Consider the following 12,786-nt stretch of genomic DNA (forward strand, 5'->3'; position numbering starts at 1 on the left):
CTGATAAATTTGACACAGTTATTTATATATTTTGAAAATGAGACCTTTATTAGAAATGCCAAATGTAAAGATTTTTCCCCAGCTTTGTACTTCCCTTTTAATCTTGTTTCTGTTAGTTTTGTTGGTGCAGAAACTTTTTAGTTTAATGTAATCAAAGCTGTCCATTTTACCTTTCATGATGTTCTCTAGTTTTTCTTTGGTCATAAATGCCTCCCTTCTCCAAAGATTAGGTGCTTTTAAAAGCATAATTTCAAATTGTTTTTCAGAAGGATTGGACCAATTCACAGTTTCCCTAATAACGTACTACTCTGTCTTTTGCAGTCCCCACAACATCATTCCTATTTTTTGTCATCTTCATCAATTTGCTGGTCATAAGGTAAAGTATCAAAGTTGTTTTGACCTGCATTTCCCTTATTAGATATTTGGAACAGTCTTTCATATGGTTGTTAATCATTTGCCTCTATTCTTTTAAGAACTTTTGTTCATATCCTTTGAATAGATCAACTGGGGAATGGCTTTTGACCTTAAGTAATTGTATTACATCTGTATGTACGCTGTATATCAGACACTCGTAAATATTTGATGCAAAGATTTTTTCCCACAATCAACAGCTTCCCTTGTTGGATGTATTATTTTTGTTTCGCAAAACCTTTTCATTTCTGTTATTGAAATTATCCATTTAATTTTTATAAGCACTTCTGTCTTTTATTTGGCTAAGACCTTTCATGCCTAGCCATGGCCGTGAAAGGTACTTGTACTTCTTGTCTCCTCATTTTTTAAAGTGTAGTGACCTTTAATATTCAGGTTACATATCCATTCTGAATGTTGTATATGTTGTAAGATGTTGTTCTAAACCTAATTTCTGACACACAGCTCTTCAGATTTCCTAGCAGTTCTTGACAAATAAGGAGGGCTTTCACAACTAATTTATTCTCAGGTTTATCAAACACTGAGTCACTGAGTTCAATGTTGTTATTCTTCAGCATTGATTTTTTTATGATGCTATATAATATTCACTATCCATTTTGGTGGCTTCTCTTCCTCATAAATGTGGGTATTTCAATCCTTAATGCTGTGATTTTCTCTCTACATTTTTCTCCCTCAGAGAGCTCATACAACCTTCTCAGAGCATTACTTCTTTGTAAATTGTCTCTAAACTAGCAGTTAAATCTCTAGATCTGACCTTGCTCCTAAACTCGAGCCCTGTGTCTTCACCTGCATATCCTGCCATTAACTTCACAACTATAAGATGTGAGATTCATGGCTAAATAACAGTCCATTTGAAAAGCACCATGGGCATACTTAGGCAGCTAGCTAGTCTGTGTTTCTTCAGCAGGGTCTTGGCTAAGTCCTCTGCTCTCCCCAAGGCTATTTCCTCATCTATAAAATGAGAGATTTTGACTAGATGAACCAAGGTTCCAGCTTGAGATCTAGGATTCTATGATCTTTGAGAAGTTTTCCTTTTGAGATCTTCCAGAGTAAAAGCTAAGAGATATTTCACATGTAAGTGTCCTTGTCAAATGAGAACAGCTTCCATTTTCTGGTCCTTCAAAAATTACCCGTTGGTTACTGACTACAATTCTAGGAGGGAAATAGTGCAATAGTCTTATTTCTAATTCATACCTGACAGCCAAAATAAAGGAAGTGATGTACTCAGGGGTCACATACACGCATCTGAGAAGGGACTTGATCCTAAGGCCATTGTGTTTCCACTGGATTTCAGGTCCCCCTCATACTGATGGTTTTTATTGGGATTTGGGGGCAAGGAACTTCATTTCAATTATGGAAGGGGGATGTTACCTAGGGGATAGCATAGGTCATGTCTCCCCATATAAGTTGCTTTCTCCTCCACCAATTCTGCAAACTTAGCACCAGGCTCTCAGGAACTTGGCTACTGTTCAATGTTTGTCCTTCCTTTAGTTTACCATACAGGAGGTGGGAGAGGCAATTCTATAATAGATATGTTTTAGAAAGGTTTCTACAGAAGGATCCTAGGATTTAGAGCTTCTAGGTGCTGTAGAGGTCATATAGCCCCAAACCTCTGACATTATGGATGAGGACCTTGAGACCCAGAAAGCCATAGCTGGTAAATGGCAGAGCCAGTGACTCCTAAGCCACTCCCTAGTGTTCTTTCCATTCCCCCCCCACCCCCGTCTTCATGCTCAAAACCTATCCTTTTATGTGTTATCCTTTCAGAAAAGCAAAGCCCAGTTCATGAAACACATAGTTCTGAATCTCTGACATCACATGAACCACAACTGCACTTGGTATAAATAGAAGGAAACAAACCAAATGGGCACAGGGAGAAAATGTCCCTATCCTTTAAATTTAACCTAGATGAGTCTTTTCTCAGTGGATTTTGCTCCTTGAATGGCTGTGTGTTAGAATAGGATTTTTTTCTTCATCTTTTTTTTTTTAATTTAGAAACACGAGTTTCTTAAAACTATGTAAAGTGAAGAATGTAGGCAAAGTTTTAGAATAATCTGATCACTGATTATTGACCAGTACAGAAGAATGGGGACAATTAGGGCAGTTATCCTGATGATTCATGGACTACATGACCAAAATCCATTTTTATTTCCATTTCATTAATTTGGGGGCAAAGTACTTTGGGGCTCTAATTATCTAGTTAATTATTTCATTTTTTAATTCTGTGTATACAGACACAATCAGACATTGATATAGACATAGGCATCAATGTTCAGTTTCATTCCTTCTCTGAGAATGATGAAAGAAGGCAAAGTTCTATGGGCAATGAACATAGTAAGATGGGGAAGACAAGATCTGACCCAAATTCTGTAACCCAGACCCTTTTGGAGGAATTGTTTATTCAAGGTCATACATTTTTGGGTCAAGAAGCAGCTGAGTTAGTTTATAAGGAAATGTCTAATTAAGATTTGTCAGTCTTAAACTTATAAAACTAACTACTTTATATTATTTGTAATAACTTAGAAATGTTATTTGCCTGTGTGAATTAATTATAGAAATTTTATCTTATAGTGCTTTGCTTAGCAGAAAATCAATATGGAAGACTAAGAAAATTAGTAGAAACAGACAAAAGAAATTTTATTTATGTGTACCTTTTTTATTTCTAGCACTTTATTATGACTACCCACAACCTACCATTTTTACATGAAATGAATGATTAAGAGGCCCATTATCCTTACCTTAATTTTGTTCATCCTCCTGGATTGTCAGATTCTCACGTCTATTTTGACCATCTGCAGAAATAGCCCAACAACTTGAAATTAATAGTTCAGTTAATACATCTGTTATATCTGTGATCTCATCAGCAGGAGAATTCCTTCCATTAGTACATAGTGCAATCCTTCTACCCTCTGCCAATCTGTAGGATTTTCGTCCTCGTCTTCCCAAAACTCATCCCTAGAGGACACAACCAATGCATGGAAGGCCTTCTTCTAGTGCCTCTGATAAGCTGTGGACACCAGAAACATGTTGGCTGTCCATCTGGTATCACTCTCCCAGTGAAACATGTTGGCTGTCCATCTGGTATCACTCTCCCAGTGAAACATGTTGGCTGTCCATCTAGTATCACTCTCAGTGGGCGATCAGCCCATCTCCTTTTCTCAGCACTGAAGTCACAAAATAGATTGATACTGTAAAAACAAAATGGATTAAGAACACACCCATATGATGTGCAGTTGGGGGGGGGGCAACTCATTGAGTTAGTTCATCAGCATATGTATGTTAGACAAGTGCTACAAATGAGCAAGGAAAGATTACATAGTACTCTAAATAATTCCTAACTCATCTTCAGTGACACAAAAACCTATCTTATTTGTTATACTCCCCATGATGCTAAATGGCTGAGAATTGTTAAGTGGGATCATACCTCTATAGAACTAGAACAAGAAGGAAACTTAGAGGTCATCTACTCCAACTTCCTCATTTTACAGATAAGTAAACTGAGATCCAGGGAGATGAAGTAACGTCTCCTAGGTCATACAGAAGGTTAACAACCAGAAATGGGATTTTAACGCAGGACCGATGCTTCTAGAGTTAGCATCCTTTTCACTTGGAGATCATCTAGTCTAATCCCCTATTTTACAGAAAAGGAAACTGAAGACTAGTATTTGTTATAGCAAAGCCAGGACTGGAACTCAAATCTCATCGAGTCCCAGTCTTGCATTTAGAGTTGGACAACCTTCACAACATAGACCAGGCGAACCCCAGTAATGCCAGGCTGGACACCATGATCGAAGTCAATAAGATATCCTTGTTCAGCACAATTGCCAAGAGATTAATTATCTGAAACCGAAGGAAATTTACCAAAGTTGATGTAAGTGGCATTAGCATATTGAAATGGTCACTATCAATTAAAACAAATTGATGATCAATACATTTCTCAAGAATGTTTCTTTCTAATTGTTCGATGCAATCGAGATTTTAGCCTCATTTTTTGGATTACTATAATAAAAAAACCCTTGGAAGACAGAAAGTAGAGGTACCTGGCAAAATGATTTGCAACCCACTGGCAACTACCACTATTGAAAAAGATGATAGAGCCCAGATTGTTGGCTGTTTTCCCAGGATGAGATTTAATAGGATTTGGGCACATTCAGTAATTATGCATTGATTTATCTATTGTCAGTCTGATTAAATGTCATTCTGTAGTTGATAGGTGGGTGGGCTGAAGAATGATGAAAAATCTTATGGTAATATGGCAAACCATTACACAAAGAATCAGAATAAACTATGACGTTCATATATCAGTCTGGAAACAAGATTTTCCATAGAAATTAAAAGGGATCTCTCTGTGTCTCTATCTCTGTGTGTATGTGTGTGTGTGTGTGTGTGTGTGTGTGTGTCTTTCTCCTCCTCTGTCTCTGTCTCTGTCTCTCTCCCTCTGTCTCTGTTTCTCTCTGTTTTTCTCTTTGTCTCTGTCTCTCCCCCTCTGTCTCTGTCTGTCTCTGTCTGTCTCTGTCTGTCTCTGTCGCTGTGTCTCTCTCTCTTTGTCTCTTTCTCCCCCTCTGTCTTTGTCTCTCTGTCTGTGTCTCTGTGTCTCTGTCTCTGTCTCTTTGTCTCTCTCTCTCTCTCTCTCTCTCTCTCTCTCTTTCTCTCTCTCTCTCTTCTCTCTCTCTCTCTCACACACACACACACACACACACACACACACACATAGAGTAAATTCCCTGCCCTCCCTTCCCCTCATCCCCCCACCAGTACCACCCATAACAATGACAATAGCAACCCTTCTTCCACATTTAAATATGTGCCTGATCTAATCCCACCTTCGCCTTTGAAAACAGAAACAGTCATTTTCATTTGTCTTGTAAATTAAAGTTAATTGTTGGAGGAGGCAAATGGATAGCAACTGAACCTACCTGTACCTGGGAGCTGAGTTGATTTCATTACCCACTAGAACTCTTGCTTTTTAATTAAAGCTATAAGTAACATTGAGCTTTTCTTTCATATCCAGGGAGAGAGCTTGAGTTTGGGGACACTTGTATTTTTCCAAGTGACTGTGTAATTTACATTTTATTGTCAAGTAAGTTCTCACTGTTATTGTGGATTTCATAAACCATTGGTTACCAGATTCTCTCAAGCCTCCTCAAGCCTGTGTTGGGAAAATGTAAATACTGTTATTTTCTTGTCAAGAGCCTTCTCTGAAACTCTCTGAACCCTCATAGTAGATTGTACAAGACGCCAATAGATGGATTTGGGGTCTGGGCCTTTGGTCCATGTGTACTCTGCATGCCAGGGCAATGATGTAGTCAACTGGAAAGTTGGTATGGTTCATCATTGTTCAACTCCCCCTGCTGGTAATTGGACATTCTCACATTGCTGGTACTGAAATGATACTACTTGATTATTAAATATAGTTGAGTTACAATAGTTCTCATTTCACAAATGGAGAAACTCTATAATTCATCTTCCCCCACTAAGTAGACTTAATCTATTTTTCAAGCGAAACTTATAGCAGAAATCTCTAAGGACTTACCCTTGAGATCTTTTTTAATTTGGCATCTAATTTTGCTATTTAAGGCAAAAGCATTCCATAAGGAACGCCTCATTGAGGAGTAAACTATAATTTCCAAAATACTCAAACTTATCCCTTTAATAAGTATTCAAACTTCTAAAACAATCACTTCTGATAAAAGAAACTTCTAAAATGTAGTGTCTACTTCCCTGCCTCAGTAAACAGAGTATATATAACATAGTTTAATGTTTTTTTGAAGACTCATAGTCATTCTGAGGTGCTTAGAGCTATTTGCCCCTTCACTAAATGGTCCCAGATGTTGCTTTTGCAGGTTCCTCCATTAACCTTGGCTATCTTATTTCAACAGGTTAGAATAGAGGAGGCTTCCATTCCTCACCTAACTGTAAATATAGCTGTATAATTCAATAGTTCTACTCAAAGAGTACAAAGTGCTTTGGAATCTAACAGCTATACGTGATAAGGAATTCTGCAATATTTGAAGTATCAGTGATTTCATCGAGGGAGAGTGTTCCCTCCTCTGATGTGACTTTCCACAGCTCTGTATCTTTAGCAGATGATTCCATGAATTGCTATGGTTGAAAAAATGCACTGCTACCCTAGAGGCCAACCTTCTGATGATGAGCCTCTTTGTATTTAGTTAGCTAGGTTGGTTCTTGGATGATAGATACCTCCAAGTCTTCTGTTAGAGAGTTAAGCATGAAGCTTTTCCAACTTTGCAGATGCTGCCAGAGCATCCTTGCTTGTAAGACACTAGGATCACCTCCACACCCCCATCAAACATCAGAAAAGTACTTTATGAAGGCGCATCCACGAAAACCTTGGCATTATATATATAGAATATGATCCAGCCTTGGAACCTCATTGATCCAGGGAACTCCTCAATGGGGGTCCTCTCTCTACCATTTTCAGAAACTTCTAGTCTTAGAAATTTTCCTTGGGGTGCTAAGAAATTAAGAAACTTGCCCAGAGTCACACAGCAAGTAGTTGTCAGAGGCAGGACTTGAATTCAGGCCTTCCTGGCTCTGAAGTCTGTTCTCTCTTCACTGAAAGAAATGGTTTTATCCTAATTTAAAGAAAAGAGACTAGCCTGCTGATTGAGAAGGTCTGAGAGAGGGAGGGAGCTTGTGCCCGTATGAGCTTCTTAGTTCTTTTTAGGGAGGCAAGATAAGTGGCTGTCTCATGACTGAGATTCTCGCTTGGTTCACGAACTAGACAGAGGTGAGCGTCTCGACCTTTGTACGGAACTGTAGGAATCATAGTAAATTCAGGGTTCTATAAAAATCACTGTTGCCTGGTCTATTTTAAATCTAAGACATGACATAGGGGAAAGGTGCTAGATATGGAGTTAGAAGACACCTGAGTCCCTATCACAACCCCACCTCTTACTAGTGGTATGATGTTGGGTAAGTCACTTATTTCCCCTGACTTCTTTAAAATGGAAATAACATGTGTAGTGTCTAACTCACAGGGTTTTCTTGATGATTGAAGAGCTAATATATGCAAAGCACTTTGGAAACCTTAGAGAGCTATATCCTTGTCTGTTTTATGGTTATTCTTTCTCCTAGACATTATGCCTACAATTCTGTTATCTCTCACCAGGTGAGTGGTAATACTACATGTTAAAGGGTTTGTAATCTCGGCAGATGGACAGACTCCCCTGAGTCATGAAGCATTACCACAAGTCACTTCTAACCATTACTCCCTTCCCTGCCAGGTGCAGTGGCTTTCCCATGTGTCTCTGTGCCTCAAACCTGCCTATACTCTAGGACTTGGCAAAGAGTCATAGAAGGATGTCCTAAATGGGATGGCTTTTACTTCAGGTTCACATCACAGGGGTCTAACTGCCACCTTGACTCAACTTGCCTATCTGCCCAAATTTCAGCGCCAGATTATTTTCTACATTCAGACCTGATCTGTTTGATGCCTGTGCCCTCCCACCCCCACCCCTAGCCTGTGGTTTCCTAATGTGGTTTTCCTGATCTCCAGTCTGGTTCTGACCTCTGGTCATTGCTCCTTGGCTTTTGTCTCAAGTACCTTAATTTCTGACCTCTTTCTTGGCTCCATCTCTTAGTAACTGCATATTCCTCAGCTCTTTTCTTAATGACTTGGATCCCAGCCTTCTTGATGGCTCCTGGCCTCTAGTCACTGCATGCTCCTTAACCCTCCTCTTGCCCTTGTCTAACTTCCTGAGTTTCTGATAACTGTGCTCTTGTGCGTTGGCTTAGCTCGCCGAGATTATAGTATAAGGTAGCAGGGTCTTACTGATGTCTGAGTTGCCGCTTCCCATCAGCCCACAATGACAGTAATAGAGAGGAGTAGAAGCAGAAAGTAATCCAGCTCATCTTTCTTTTTCTATTTAAACAAAATTCCACTTCATTTAAGAATAATAGCATAAATAATTTAATGACTCGCTATATAATTTGCCAGACAAAATAAAACTAAGACAGAATATGGAACAATTTTTAGAAAATCCAGATATGGATTTTAGGCCCTGACTTAACCTCAGTCGTTATCACTAATTAAGTTAATCTTGATTTTCCTTTTGATCAGGGGTTGTTAATCTGGGGTTTATGAACTTGGGGTTTTAGATATATATATATACATATATATACATATATGTGTGTGTCTATACATACATATTAAATCAAGATATTTTGACATAATTGTTTTTTTAATTTTATACATTTCAAAACATAATTCTGAGAAGTGATCCATTAGGCTTCACTAAATGGCCAAAGGAGTCCAGGACATAAAAGAGGTTTAAGGACCCCTGTTTTCAACAAGAGTAATAATTATAAGAATTCAAATTTCAATTGCTCTATAAATTTATGAAGAACGTTGTTAGTTTTTGTCACCTATAATGTTTCCCAAGATTGAACTACTTCAGGCCCTTGGCCTGGTCCTTGCCTCCTGGCAGGCTACTTATAATTTGGGCATTAAAAGTCCTTATGGTGCTCTTTTCTGCTGATGCCATAAAAAGTGTTGATGGCAAAGCTTCCTCACTGAGCTTCCTACTAATTATCTAGTCACTCTTTTGAAGGAGAACTCCATTGCTTAGAAAAGAGAGCTGCTGTGCTAATCTTGGAAAGACCTCAAATCACCTTTCCCTGTACTTCCTACTCCTTGACCTTCCCTCTTCCAGGTCAGAAATGGAAAAAGAATCAGGCTGCATTTCTTCTCTCCCAGGTCTGCAGCCATCTTCATGATGATTCCCTTCAAATCAGGGAACACACACACAAAAATCCACAATCAAGTTATTAACTTGAAGTATTTGAAAGGCTGTGGGATGAAAGAGCCTTTTCTCCTTGGTCCCAAAGGACAGAAGATGTACACAGAGGCAGAGTCAGGCTTAAGATCCGAAAAGAAAAGAAATTTCCAAACAATGGCAACTGCTCCAAGTGGAAGGGACTATCATGGGAAGAGACGGGTTTCCCCTTACTAGAAGTTTCCCTAACTAGATGGGACATCGTGTAGAGGGGGTTCTTGGGCAGATACGGGGTAGACCACATGGCCTAGGGAGCTCAGGATCCCCTCCAGCTCACCGGGACCTTTTATAACCTGTGGAATCCAAGCTGTTTCTTAAAGACCTCAAAACTTTTCTGAATCTTTTATAAAAACCATCAGAGCGAGAGTAAATCCGTTTTTTCAACCTAGTGATATAGTGGTTTTCTTATACCCACCTCCTTTAGTCCCTCTTAGGGTTGTTGTGAAGATCAAATAAGATGTAAAGATAACATTTTAACTTGCACATCTAACGCCCTAGATTGTATTGTTTGTTATTACTATTTATACAGCTTTCTGTGTATGTGTCTATCTTTCTGTCTCTCCCTGTCTGTGTGTCTCTGTCTGTCTCTCTATCTCTATCTGTCTGTCTTTCTGTGTCTGTTTCTCTCTGTCTCTGTCTGTTCCTCTCTCTGTCTCTGTCTTTTTCTCCCCCCTCTCAAACACAACCTTTACCCTTTTTTGTATGGCTGACTGTCTTCCTTCTCCTTTGCATAAAAGACATTAAGTCAAACAGAAGGTGACTGCTTCTCGTTTTCAATTCAAATATGATTAAATTACATTGTCTTCTTGTTCCAAAATAAAAATGGCAGCATTTCTGACAAGTCTTCCTTCTATTGGACTCATCCTTCATTTCTCTCTCCATATTAGATATTCTGTTTTCAAAAAATCCTAACAGGATCACTCAAACAGTAGCCTGGACTTTTCCACTTTCAAGTACCCAATCTAGGGGATCAGCATCCAATGTTCCCAGATAATTGTGGTGTTTTGTCCCTTCTAAAAGTAGCAACATTCAATAATCTTTGCAAAATCTTTTTTTCCCATAAGCTGAATAAAAGTGGATAGAAAGTGTAGAAAGAGTACCAAAATCAGCAGAGCCATCACCAGGTACTAGGATAGATGTTCATTTAGGAAAAAGAAACCCCTAGGGACATGTAGCTGTGAGTCAGAGTGTGAAGTGCCTTCTGCTTCCGGTAAGAATGGAAATAGAGACTTCTGTGAGCTCAGACCAGACTTAGCAATTCATTGTAGCTACCTTTGGGAGATCACCTAAGTGCAACCGGAGCTAGGACAGCCTCATCCATTCAATATCCTAGCCAGGGGGCCGCTCTAATAATTTAAAATCCAGTTGAGGACACACACACATACACACTAAAAGAACATCAGAAAGACAGAGAGAACTGTTTCAGCAGAACTAGTCTGATGAACTCCACATTAGGTGATGTACACAGGAAGCCAGTGATTTAGGTATATTTACTTGACTTGTGGGTGGAGGGAGAGGGAGGATGTCTAGTCCTGTGATTTCTGCAGTGTGGGAGATTTCTAGCAGTGTGGAAACTCTTTCTCTATCTCCATGCAGATTGCAACTCTTCTGCAACTTAAAAGTCTCAGAGAGCTGCCTAAACTATTGAGAGGTTAAGTGATTTGCTCAGGGTCACACAGCCAGTATGTGTCAGAGGCAGGATTTTAATCCGACCCCATCTGAGATCTCATAACTGAATATGGGGAGCATGAAATTATGATTTATTATCAGTAAATATTTGGTTTGCTTATCTATTCTTGACTCCAAGACCACCCTTTTGGCCCACTGCAGCACTACACCATTGCCTCTCATACTCTACGCCAAAGGTCTTGAGAAGCAATGTCATGCGGAGGAAAGAGCAATGGATTTGGTTCAAATTTTACATCTGCCCCTCACTAACTATCTTTGTTATCTTGGACAATTCATTATCCCTAATCCCTAACTCCTCTCTTTACCGTTTCTCACCTAGTCCTCCTCCCAGGTTTCTGGCTTATTCTTAATGGTAGTAGAGTCTGGACTCAGCCAGGATGACCAGGAAAGTCTGTCTGATTTTCCTTTGAAATACAGATGAAGTCAAATGAAGGGGTCAGAATGGCTTCTAATATGCCCTTTAGCTTTAAACCTCTGATCTCATAAACTTCCCTCATTGGATTAGCTACCCAGACTACCCTTCGGATGCTGCTGCAATTACTTGAGATTTCCCTCTCCTCCTTGCCCATTCAGCCTTCTGTACTTGCTGCCTGGGACCAGTGTTGTGCTGGGAAATGTTCAACAACTGACTTCTCTCCTGCAAGATAACATAGGCAGGACATACTTTTAGGTTTAACCTACATTATTAATATTTTCTCCATCGCTTCCTTAAATGTAGACCATCAGTGTAACAAGAAATAAAACCTGATTTATAGAACTTTCCCATTATTTCGGTAGAAATACTCACACAGAAAATTTAAAAATTGAATAATTGGCTCTCATTGACCCGCCTGAGCTGGTTCCAACACATCCTTGCTAGAACCTCCTTTCCTGCTCTCTTGTGTTTGCAGGGCAGCAGGTAACAAGACTAGTAGTAAAGGAGATTAACATCCCTCCCCAAGCCTGTCCCTCCTCCCCCAGCCTCAGGGCTGTTTTCGGACAGCAGGATCCCTAACTCCTAACTCCTCTCTTTACTCCTGTTGCCTAGTGCTGCTCCCAGATCCCCGGCTAGTTCTTAATGGTATTGTCTGGACGGAGAGAGTCTGTCTGATTTTCCTCTGAAGTAGATGAATCTCATTCCCATCCTTTGTTTAGCCCATTAGTACCTACAGGCAATTTTCCCTGAAGGAGCTAAGTGCAAAAAACAAAAGGTATTAGGGTTACCTGAGGGCACAGGAGAGAGTCTTTTAAGTTTGGTTAATAGAAAGGGAAGTAGGTGGACCGGTGTCTGAGAGCAGCAGAAGATGAGCAGAGAGTGAAAGGAGACTCGCTCAGAATTAAGAAGCGTTCCCAGGGACCGACTTGGGGAGTGGGAGCTGATGTGAGTAAGAAATGTGGGTCCTAAAGGTGTTTCCTGCCCCTCCCTCTCCCTTCCAGAACCTAGGTGGGGCAGAACACACCACCACCTACCTGCCATTTGGGAAGCCCCTGCTCTCCCTCTTGGCTGAAGCAATTGATTCCTGGCAACCAAGGCTAGAACTTGATGTCAAAGCATCATCCCATAGAAACGGAGCATCGTGGGATCATAGATTGAGAGCTAAGAAGGTTTGGAATTTTGAACTGTCCAAAACCCTGATTTTACAGAAGAGGAAACCGAGGCTCTGAAAGATAGAATAGGATCCCAGTGTCACACGAGTGCTGAGCCCAGTGTCAAACCCACATGCTCCGCCTCCAAATCCAACCCACATATAGCCAGTTTGGTCAGAGGCGTTTCTTTCATATGCTCAGGGCTTAGCACAGTGCCTGGCACATAGTGGCCACTTGATAAATGCTTGTGGGCTGCCTGCCTGACTTTCCTCCCCTTCACGCACCCTGTTATCCGACCATATTG

This window comes from Antechinus flavipes, chromosome X (assembly GCF_016432865.1).
Source record: "Antechinus flavipes isolate AdamAnt ecotype Samford, QLD, Australia chromosome X, AdamAnt_v2, whole genome shotgun sequence".
NCBI lineage: Eukaryota > Metazoa > Chordata > Mammalia > Dasyuromorphia > Dasyuridae > Antechinus > Antechinus flavipes.